The sequence below is a fragment of the Thermobia domestica genome, chromosome 13, assembly GCF_964235325.1.
Source record: "Thermobia domestica chromosome 13, izTheDome1.hap1.1, whole genome shotgun sequence".
Classification (NCBI taxonomy): Eukaryota; Metazoa; Arthropoda; class Insecta; order Zygentoma; family Lepismatidae; genus Thermobia; species Thermobia domestica.
The window spans coordinates 59,072,558-59,084,309 of record NC_137466.1 but is presented as its reverse complement, the minus strand read 5'-3'; the positions used below and the strand labels follow the sequence as shown (position 1 = coordinate 59,084,309).

At 35.4% G+C, this 11,752-nt stretch overlaps 1 protein-coding gene across 1 annotated transcript in view; it reads left to right on the top strand.

Annotated features, from left to right (window-relative positions):
- The first annotated feature begins 6,460 nt into the window (after positions 1 to 6,460).
- LOC145669200 (uncharacterized) overlaps positions 6,461 to 11,752 on the top strand; it is a 32,003-nt gene continuing 26,711 nt past the window's right edge. The window contains exon 1 of the mRNA XM_081737525.1: positions 6,461 to 6,521. The gene's annotated coding sequence lies outside the window, so the exon portion shown is untranslated. The remainder of the gene's footprint in view (positions 6,522 to 11,752) is intronic.

The window sequence follows — 11,752 nt, the reverse complement described above, 5'->3', positions numbered from 1 at the left end:
GTTTCCACGTTTAGTAACAGGTCATAAACTACCCCATGTCCCGAAAGTATTGACTATCGAGGTTAAAAGGTAAAATATTTAAACCAGAATAACTCGTAAACGGAGCAACGGATAAATTTGTGTGACCTATTCAATTTTGTACCAAGCAGAAAAAAGTGAATAATGAATTATTTTAGTGGCTTATTTACTTTTGTATTAACGAGAAAAATCAAAGAAACGCCCTTTTAACTAGCTCAGTATTTTTGTATCTTTTTGGGCTATTCAAATAAACGAAAAATGAATTTGGACGGAGTATTTATTTTGTACTAACGAGGAAAAAAGCAAAAATATGCCATTTTAACTAGCTGATAATTTTATATCATCTTGTACTATTTGAACAAAGGAAGGGATAAATTTGAGTGACCTATTCAATTTTGTACCAACGGTAAATGCCATTTTAACTACCTCAGAAGTTATGTACCTTTTTGTGCTAACCTAAAAAAGGCGAAGAACGTCCATTTTAACTAGCTGAGAATTTCATATCTTCTTGTACTCTTTAAATGAACGATGGAATATATTTGAGTGGTCTATTCAATTTTGTACCAACGAGGAATGCCATTTTTAACTAGTTCAGAGTTTCTATACCATGTAGTATTTAAACAAAAGAAGGGATAAATTTGAGTGACCTATTGAATTTTGTACCAACGAAAAATGCCATTTAACTAGCTGAGTATTTTAAACCCTTTTGTACTATTTAAATAAACAAACGGATAAATTTGTACTAACCAGAAAAAGCAAAAAAGGATTCAGAATTTATGTATACATTGTAATAAGTACAGTGATTCATAATGAAAATTTATAGTAATTCTGTAGCGTTATTAAATAGTATACTACTTACAGCTAATCGATAATAAAGTACAAAGCTTGTTTAGTAGTGCAAAGTTTGTTTTCATACTACCAACACCATCTCATGTCGGACGAAGAACTACTTGCCGCGAGTGTTTTGTTCCTCCGAGACTGAAGAATTTAGTCCACTCGAAAATTACACTTCTTTTGTAATTATTGAAGCATGAATATTATTCTGGTCCATATCAATAGATACGTAGACGAATTACATTATAAATTAGCTTCTCTGAAAAGCACAATACTTTATGTAGTTTCATAATTAAATGATTAATAATATTAAACTTCATCTTTATCCTTAAACTAAAGTTTGACTATATGGCACTATTCTATCTTCAGACTGCAGTTTCAAATTCTCTCCCTTTGTTATGTTCTGTGAACGATCGCTTTGTTGTCGTTTTTAAAAATATAATCGTATTTAGTTAAGAGGGTAGTTAGTGATGTTGAATTCTCATTGCATATACAAATAATACGAAGCCGTGAAGTGTAAATATACATTGGTTTGTATTGAAAGAATCTAGTATTAGTTCATACAAATTCTCGCGTATTGATCAGTGTACTCTAGTTCATGTAGTGGCTGGTTGATTTTAATATATATATATATATATATATATATATATATATATATATATATATATATATATATATATATAATGAGACTGCTTTGAACAGTCTAGGGCAGAATGATAGAATAGGGTGTCTATAAAGGAATTTGTTATAAATCAGAATAAATATAAACGAATAAAGATAGTAATAATATATACATAAATATTGTAGAGAATGTGAATAAATAATAGGACCCCTGTGCATATATGTTCCCAGTTGTAATGTTTGCCACAAAGTGTTGATTGTTAGGATTAGGATTAGGATTTAGATTTCTGGGCTTTCGGCAACTAAGGCCATTTAGCCCTTCACGTTTTGAGGGCTGAAGGGAAAATGGAAGGAAGAAATGATTGGGGAAGGAAGTACTACCCCGGCATTTCCTGGTGTGAATTGGGAAAACCCAGGTAAACCTCATTCAGGGTGGCTTGCCTGAAAAAGCGTTGTACACTTTTTCGACCGAGTGCCTCCACCGGGAATCGAACCCGAGACCTCTCGCACCGAAGGCGAGAGCAAATTGTTCATTATATATATATATATATATATATACATAAATGTTTTGTTTACTATGAAAATGACGGATTGTATTTTCGTGTCGTGGCTCGACAATTAATAGTAACCGTACATACTAACTGCTCATCTGGTCTGACGATGCGAATAGTGGTCATGTGGCAAATGATTCTGGATAATTTCCAAGTAATCACTGAAGAGAATAGCCGTTTGGAGAATTGGTACAGTTTAAATATATGCGTTCAGCTTACGTTTGAGATACTACTCTGCAACTTTGAATTATTCCTTTCCGCGTCATCTGATTAAGCCAACTTCATCACTGTTCGCAGAGACTCGAATTGGATAGGATTGAATAACCTAGTAAATTTATTACAGTAGAACCTCATTATTTCCGTACCAACATGTCGATCCTTCCAAATAAATATATTCATTTTCCTTAGTTCTTAAACTAGGTAGTGATTGAAATTAAAAGACGTCTCAAGATGTAGCGAATCTTGCGAATTGGGAGCTACTAGTAAGATTTGGCAGATAACTTAATAGTACACAATTTATTTTATTTATTTTTTTATTTTTGAAATCGCTGTTAGAAGTTTTCTATTTATTGATTTTATTCTAGTTTTACATACTTTACTCCTAACTCTTCTCAGTTTCTGAGAGGTCGGATAATATTTTATTTAGAAATTCTAAATTAAAGACCACACTGAGGTTCCGGTAGGGCCGGAGCCTCCAATGTCTCGGCGGGACACGGCGCGAAATATGATTTCAATAAAGCCACTGTCTTTGTGGAAATCTTGCTCAGAACACAGACTAGCTCGTGGGCTTGAGGATATTTATCTTAGGCTACATATTTAGTAGGCCACCTGTTTCGGCATATGAAAATATATTTGGCTGTGGATTGTCATATGTCTAAGTTCGACCACTTATCTTCGTAGTTTTACTGTCCAAGCTTATTTTCATTTCGCGCGCTGCTGTTTCTCTTACCTAGCTATCTTTCTAACTTCTCTTCTCTAAGAGTTTTAGATTTCCAACCTACCCTCCACCGAGTTTTGAACCCGACAAATATCAACCATTTAACATATATAATTTGAACCTGAATTTCCAACTGAGATGTTGCGAGACACGGTTCGTGGAGGTATTTTGTTGATGTCAAATATTAAGGGACCGTTTCCCATCACAGCTTGACCCACCGCAATAGCGAGCGATAGTTTAGTATACGATTCAATTTTTGCTTTCGTTTCTTTTATCACTATCTAGTTGAAATTTTACGTTGTACTATCCGTTATTTCTACTTTGCTTCCATTGATTGCCATAGAGGTGAATGTTGTATAGATATTTGGGCCCATAAGTATTACTAACATTTTTAGAGTCATTTATATATACAATATCTCTGTTTACGTGCACGCCTTGCATTTTAAATGTCCACACTTTTAAAATTGTTTGAGAATAGAAATGTTTATCATTATGCGCGGTTAATAAGTCGAATTTTGTTCTATGGTCGGATTTTTCTTATGTGAAGTGTTGCAACCTTGGAATTTTATTGATCGAGGTCATTAATTTGAAAGATTAAATAATAATTGAGTATATGTATGTTGAGATATAAATATGTGTTGAATATAAATGTGATATTAAAGTAAAATGTATAATGTTGAGTTACGTAGTTAAATATGTGTAAAGGGTCTTGGTACCTACCCCGAACGATTGTTGGTTGCCATAGTTTCAGAAAATTCGACGAATATAAACTGTGAATTTAAAGTATACCGCTGCATGTTAGCTATTCTCTTTAATCTTTGTAATATGATTACTTAACATATGTAAATATCAACATCGTCTGTTATTATACTAACTGCATGTAGCATGAAATTAAGGCAGATCATCCTAACCCTAATTTATCATCAAATTTACTCTCAAGTCCATAAACCTGAAATCCTCCTGTGCAATTACATTTCAATTTCGTCCATCATATATGAATCCTCGAACCTGAACAGTGTTCCACCTCAGTAATCGTGGTCTTGATACAAAAGAGAAATCTCTGTGAACCTAGAAAATTCTCGTTTTTCTATACATTGTGCGAATATAACCATGAATGTGTGCAACTAATGTGATACAAGGTGATAGTGATTTAAAGCTAGTAAATGAACAAGGTAATAAATGGAATGACAAGATGAGTGACGTAGTCACCGTGAAATTAGTAACAAAAAAACTTTGTTCCCTTAACTCCGGAAATTGGAAAAATGTATAAACAAATATGTCTACAGATTGAATATGTGTTGTTCACGACTTATAAATATGATCTCATGTGTGTACATCTAAATAAAGTGAAGTTAAGTACATGGACACCAAAAGGGGGCCTTACGAAACGTGTGATATAAAAGATCGTCTGAAATTACGAGAAGAGACTCGTTTTTATCATCTTTTTTTCTTTCCTTTCATATGAGATATGGATTCATTTAACCATCATCTTAACTTTTTTTTCTTTCATACGAAATATTATAAGATGTAACTGGATTGCTTTCAAATGTACATTTTATTTTATCAAAATTTAAATTATTTTTTTATTTGTTTTTCTCTCATCTTTCTGCTAAGATTATATTCATATTGATGTAATTCAAGATTCTATGTGGAATGATACTTTTATATGTGTATTCAATTGCATGTTATAAATATTTTATTTATATTTTAAATTCTTAATAGATGTAATAAATGTCAACCAACTGTAGTAAGATTATAGTTTCTTTTGAAACTGAATTACCTATATCAACACATTGTCCTGTATGTATGTGTGTATGCGTGAATGAATGACAAATTTAGTTTTAAGTAGCAGCTTGCAAGCTTGATTTACGACGATAGTGTTTATAATATGTGTGTAATACTATATTGTATGTCTATTGGTGCATGACCGAGGTCATGAAAGATAACTAAATCTAAATTATTCTAAATCGGCTCTGAAAGGAAAGCCAAAATAACAGGATAAGCTTGGATAACGACAGTTTTTTCAAGAATATCGAGAACTTCTATTTGTGGAAAATGTGTAAATCATTTTGATTTTTTCCCTTGGCAAATTCAAATGTGAGTTCGATCTCCACTATGGAAATTCAGCTACTGGATAAAGATTATTTAACATTTGGGAGTAGCAGACAAATGATTAAATTAAAACTTCTCATCACCTGGGATGGGTCAGGGTAACTCCTACTTGTGCAGTTGCCTGAATCCAGGTCAGGGTAGTATGAGGGAACATGTGTCTCTTCGGGAATACTTGAGAATTGATTCTCAAGTAATAACATTCGGGTATTGATCACCTTTTCAATAACTATTCAAGTTTCTTTACCATATTCCCATTATTATTCAATAATTCTTCATCTCTAGTTACTTCATCCTTTCTTTTTCCCTTCCTCTCTTCCCTCTTTTCTCCTACTTTCTTCTTTTTCCTCACTTTAATTTTCCTAATTCTAATAAAATTGAAGAGGGGTCGTGACTGGGAGTTGTGGCTATAGACACGGTCATTAAATGCGTTCCGACATTAATTAACCAATAACGAAATATACATATAACCAACATAAAAATCCGAAATTCATTTATTTTATTTATATTCTCCTAAATTATCCGATTGTAGATTAAGTTTTACAGTTTGCGACTCCCCATTCCCACTTACCATTTCCGCTACTTACGCTCTGCTTCACTGCCCACCAGAAGAGCTCAATCACTAAGTCACCGTGTCCTGCAGGTAATACGTGCGAGATAATATTATCTGTAATTGTAGTTTAGAAGTCTAGAGGAAATAGACTTTTGGGTAGACTAGCATACACTGTAAAGCTAATCAAATAAAGTAAGAGGATAATCAAGTAATATAAAACAGATTCTTAGAGAGGTAACAGCAATCCAGCGGATGGCTTTATCCACGAATGGCGGCGGGCAAGATGGAAACCAATAAATATACGTATTTTCTTTCTGTGGTGATGAATCTTCGGGTTCCTCAAGCCACAGAGTAACTTAACTACGAAGCAACACATTGTATCATTCTTTCTTAAATCCGGATTCAATTTGAAAATAATTTACATCTGTGTCATACTACAAATAAATAAAATAGGCAAATGGGTTAAAATTTTCCACTCACTATAAAAATAAGTCAACAAGCAATAATACTTTTGTATATATTTGTAAACTAATACTCTAGAATAAGTACACACAAAGTCAGGTGTGATATACCACTATTTGCTTTTTCACTTATTTTCCTGTCTCTTTTTACTTTTAACGCCACATTTTCTTTAAAGAAGCGACTATATTCATTCAAAAGAAATTATGAGTTTGCATTGCATCCGCTTATTGTAAAATGGTCTTAGTTCAAAGCATTTTTGGTTACCAAAATGATTGTCAGTTGCCTAATAGATTGGACAAACACCGCTTACTTTCTTCACCTCCATTTGATGTATATAAAGGAAAGATGTACAACCGTAATGTTTTCCATACTTACTGTAAGTCAAGTAGTGGAAGTGAAAAACAAGTTATTTTAGTTTTGAAACAAATTTTTCAAGGTAAGCATCCAAAGAGAGGTTTTATTTTGTTTCTTGTATAAATATAAAGAATTATGTTACTAGGGATGCGCACGAGACGAGTCGAAACAGAATTTTTCTGACAAAATTCGAGTCGAGACAAAGCTCTTCCAATATAGAAACATACATTTTTCGAGTCGAGACATTGCTTTTACAGCACCTTTTCGAAACGACACAGCCTCAAATCTTGTCTCGTGCGCATCCCTGTATGTTACTTTCAATGTGATATTTCTGCATATAATATTACTGTCGGAAAATCAAACGATCAGGACCTGTAATCGATTCTCAGTGGATACAAAGAACTTTAGATGTTGATCCATTATTATGAGAAGTTGTAGAGCTACTTGTATTTCAAGGCGTTTTGAAAAAAAGAAAACACGCAAAATTTAATTAAAAGAATTTCGTTCATTCAACGCAATAACAGTAAGACTTGTTAGAAGAAATATTTATTACCCATTAGAGGGAAGGGGCAACTGCCACAATTCTATGTTATTATAGGATAATCATCTTAAACAGTCGTCAGTAATAGTGAGTTTCTCCAACTCTGGACCTCGTGATCTGTCCTTGTATTCCACTTAGATTGAACATTATACCAAAAGTAAATAAACAAATTACGTATCACGTACTAGTTGAAAATTTCAAACAGGTATAGATTAGATTGATAATAAATTGTATAAAAGTTAATACAAATTTTAATAGCTCGTAGATATAGATGGATAACACTCTTAATAATCTTCAAATACAGGGTTTTCATAAAGTCTGGACGGATTTAATTCGCTTATAATTTACATAAAAATGCTCATATTGAAATCAAATAAAGTGCAAACGGTAGCGGAAGGATTAAATTTTTACCTGTAATCTGCACCAGCTCAGTTCATTCACCGCCACACCTCCAACTGGGCGCCATTTACGTCCACACATTCGCGTAGGCGGCGCTGGAATCCACTCACAGCGTTCCGCCGTGTTTGATCCGAAATGCCAGCCACAGACGCCCTGATTTTGTCCTTTAAGTTCTCCAAACCACTTGGCTTCTTTGCATAAACTTCCGTTTTCACATGACCCCAAAGCAGAAGTCGCAGGGGGTAAGGTCGGGTGATCTTGGCGGCCAAGCGGTCGGGCCACCGCGGCCAATCCATCCAATCCTCTCCCTCTCTCAACGTGTTCAGAGTTTCCGCTTATCTAACAGTGTTGCTAAGTAAAAATTTAATCCTTCCGCTACCGTTTGCACTTTATTTGATTTCATTATGAGCATTTTTATGAAAATTATAAGCAAATTAAATCCGTCCAGACTTTATGAAAACTCTGTATTGCTATAACTGAGTATTTTCTTCTAGTAATATCCAAAATTATGGGTATCCAAGTTGAGGTTTAAACCAAGAAGGAAAATATTAGAGTTCGAACAAATACATCTATATGAAATTTTATTTATAGGTCCATTATGATCTTCTGAATGTGCTGCTGAATGTAGCTGGACAGAAAATTCAGCTAATTTTAATTAAAACTGTTTTTAAAAACGTAACTACACTGCTGTAGTTGTTGTCTGCTGAAACATAAAATATGACAAATATGTTTTCAGAGTAGGGGAGTTCGCAGAACATTCTAAAACCCTACTTGCAAAAAGTTTGAAGAACCTTTATATATGTATATATCACCCATAACTTCATCGTGTTTTTTCATGGTCGAATTGCTGATGTACGTACGTACTTTCAGTACGTGTAGTCCTAAGAATAGGATTTCTAGTGGGGATACTTATTTCGGATATGAACTCGAGTAGTGGTTCAGATCATACTTAAAGCAGTAGGTTCCATTTGATATAGCCTCGGTGTTGATTAAAAGGAACAATAAACCTAAAAGGATTTAATTCATTGCAACAATGTCGGAACGAATTTACGATAAAACAATCACTGTATTTGTCTTTCTGCTCTTCATTTGATTTTCAAGACGTTTGGTTTAACAAAACCCCTTTTATTCTGTCTGACTGTATATATATGTCTGTCTGTCTGTCTATCTATCTGTCTGACTGTTAGGGGACAAAAGTGTCAAGAAAATCTTGATGGATTACCATCAATTTTGGCCAGGATATTAAATAACTAACTTTATGGCCCATGGAACCCAGAGGTTCAATGCCGCGTTCACAAAAGCTCTCCATTGACTTCTATCCTTGGCCAGCTGGATCCAGTTTCTACTTTGTGTTCGTATTTCTGCGAGATCCATCTTAATGTTGTCCTCCCATCTGCGCCTAGGTCTTCCTAATGGTCGTTTTCCGATTGGATTTCCAGTTAATACTTTAAAAGCGTTCCTACTTTCTTCCATTCTGGCAACATGACCTACCCATCTGAGCCTCCTAGACTTGATGACCCTAACAATGTATAAATTATGTAGTACCTCGTTAGGAAGTTTCCGACATTCCCCATTCCCATTTCTCTTGGATCCGAATATTCGTCTGGACCTTGTTCTCCGATACTATCAGTCTACGTTATTCCTTCCGAGTAAGCGACCATTTTTCGGAACCATACAGGACAAAGGCATGATTATCGTTTTATATACCTAGTATTTTAAGCTTCAAATTCCTCGACAGAATTTGCGACGCCAAAAGATTTTGAATGAGTCTTTTAACTGCTTTTAGTCGACATTTAGTTTCTTCCTGAATATGATTTTGGTCTGTTATTGAGAGTCAAAAGTTAGGCGAATAAAGTTCGTTGATGGAGGTGACTTGTCTAACGCACACTGTTAAAAATTGACACACAAGTAACACGCCAAAGTTGTAGTCATTTTGTATTGTTTCAACACCTCATTTTTTACTGTGTAAGAGTTAGAAATTAACTGTTTAAGAACTTAATCACTATACAGAAAAAGATAACGAGAACCAGTTCCAGGGATCAATTAAGCGACCCAAGAATATATACATTTAATCTCTCCGTTCTTAAGTCTCTATCAAAACCGGAAGCGATAGCGATTCACTACAACTTTCGGTTTCAGTGATGATTTACATGGTTCAAACACGATAACAGACAGACAGAACCGTTTTATTGAAAAATTGATTTAGCGTTCTAAAAAATTCATTCAAACCAGCAGTAGCAGAAATGATCATTTAGGGTTTTAACGTAGGTCACTAGTCAGAAAAAACCGGTAATAGAGAGCGAAAAGCGATATTCTAGAATCTATTAAGTGCCCAAAGAACATATTTCATCTATATTCTGATCTATCTACTGAAACGGAAATAGTAAAAATCTACTACCATTAAGAAAAGATCACGCCATGCAAACCAAACTAAATCAATTGGTGTACACGTGACACTAGAATTGTTCTTAAGATTGAAATAAGAAGCAAAGTGTATATAGCACGTGATCTACACACCTCATGAGATTTTGACTAAAGTAAGTTTAGAGATTTGGCTTAGTAAGCATATGAAGTCTCTTCCTATGCAAGTCTTTGCTTTCCAAATTATACGATGCGTATCCAGAAAGTAAGTTTCCCACGCGTCCCATAGCTAGGAAACCGTATGTTGCGCGAAGCGACTGCGTGTACGTGAAAGAGTAAGGTCCTAACATGGCGCATGCACCAGCAGAACTTCCCTAATTCTCTCAGTAGCGTCGTGGCAGTGATTAAAGATTGGCGTTCCTATTCCAGCTCCCGCCGCGTGTGAAGTGCGATCAGTGATAAGGTTTTTGAATGCACAAGGCATAGTACCGATTGAAATCCATCGTCAGCTGTATCGTTGCAAAAATATCAATGCTGACACTGTGCATCTTGCTTTGTGCTCTAGGGTCAGTTGCTTCAACACAAAACTTCTTGATCAACAGGCACTCCGTGACAGTGGTGTGCAATAAGGAGCGGAAAATCTGCAGGAACTGCTTGCTCATGCCGTTAGGCCCATGGACCTGGCACAGCTAACGATGGATTTCGATTGGTGCTATGTCAAGTGTATTCAAAAACTTTATCACTGCTCGCACTTCACACGCTGCGGGAGCTGGAATAGGAACGTCCATCTTCAACCACTGCCACGACGCTACTGAAAGCACTAGGGAAGTTCTGCTAGTGCATGTGCCATGCTAGGACCTTACTCTCTCACGTACACATAGTCGCTTCGCGCAACATAGCGTTTCCTACCTATGGGACGCGTGGGGAACTTACTTTCTGGATGCGCCCCATATGTAGCCGAAATTGAGGTTGGAACTACAAAGGAAAATATTTTGGTTCGAACAAAAGATTAATATGAAATTTTATTTATGGGCCCATTATGTTTCTTTGCTGAGTATTGTTTTTCTGTAAGACTGCAAACGTTCACTAGATGTCACTACAGGAGTCAATATAAGGTGAAGATAATGCAGATATTTTAAATATAAATGCAAGTAAGTACTGCCAATGCAATGCTGGATGCAATATGAGGCGTTTAATGGCGAAGTGGCGTAACTCATTAAAAAGAAAATGAGATTAAGCCATTTCCGTGAACTTGAAACCATAACCTGTTGGATGGTAAAGTTGCGTATCTCAGAGTTAAAAATAGGCCAAGTCATGGCAGCATAAAGAACGTTGTAACTTCGAATTTCCGATGACCCTGCAAGGTAATGTGGCGTAAGTCTCAATATCTCATAATGTCTCAAAAGTGACTTACGCCACTTTGCCATCCAATGCCTCTTATGAGTTTCTTCAGAATTCACAGCTACGAAAAACAAGTCAGCTACATGTCGTAATTGCATATTCTGTAATATCAGTGTTGAACGCCACTCTACTTTGACAGTACTTCTGAAGTTAGCCAGGGATTTTCCTAATATTGTAACTAGCGTTTTTTCACTATTTGGTTTATAAATAGTTCCGAAGATAGTTGATTGTAAACGACATAATGGAGTTTCATGATTAAGTATCTATCGAGCATTATATCAGGGACGACATTTGGGGAAGGCAGGAGGAGGACTATATATTAGGAAATGCCCCCCTGAGTTTCAGAAACGTACACTTGTTAATGAACCGTATACTAAAATACTAACAAAAAATCGTGAAACTTTTATGTTGGTGGACAATTTTACCGCCACCTCCCTTTGTAAAATGAAATGGAATCTTTGTTTTACGTCCCACGATTATGCAGGCCGGCTAAAGAAAACGGTGATGACGGGAATGAATGAAGTGATGGAATGAAGAAAGTGGGAGGAAATGGGAGAACCCCGAAAAAACCTGCGCATACGGTGTTTGTCTGGCACAAAGCTCACTTGGCG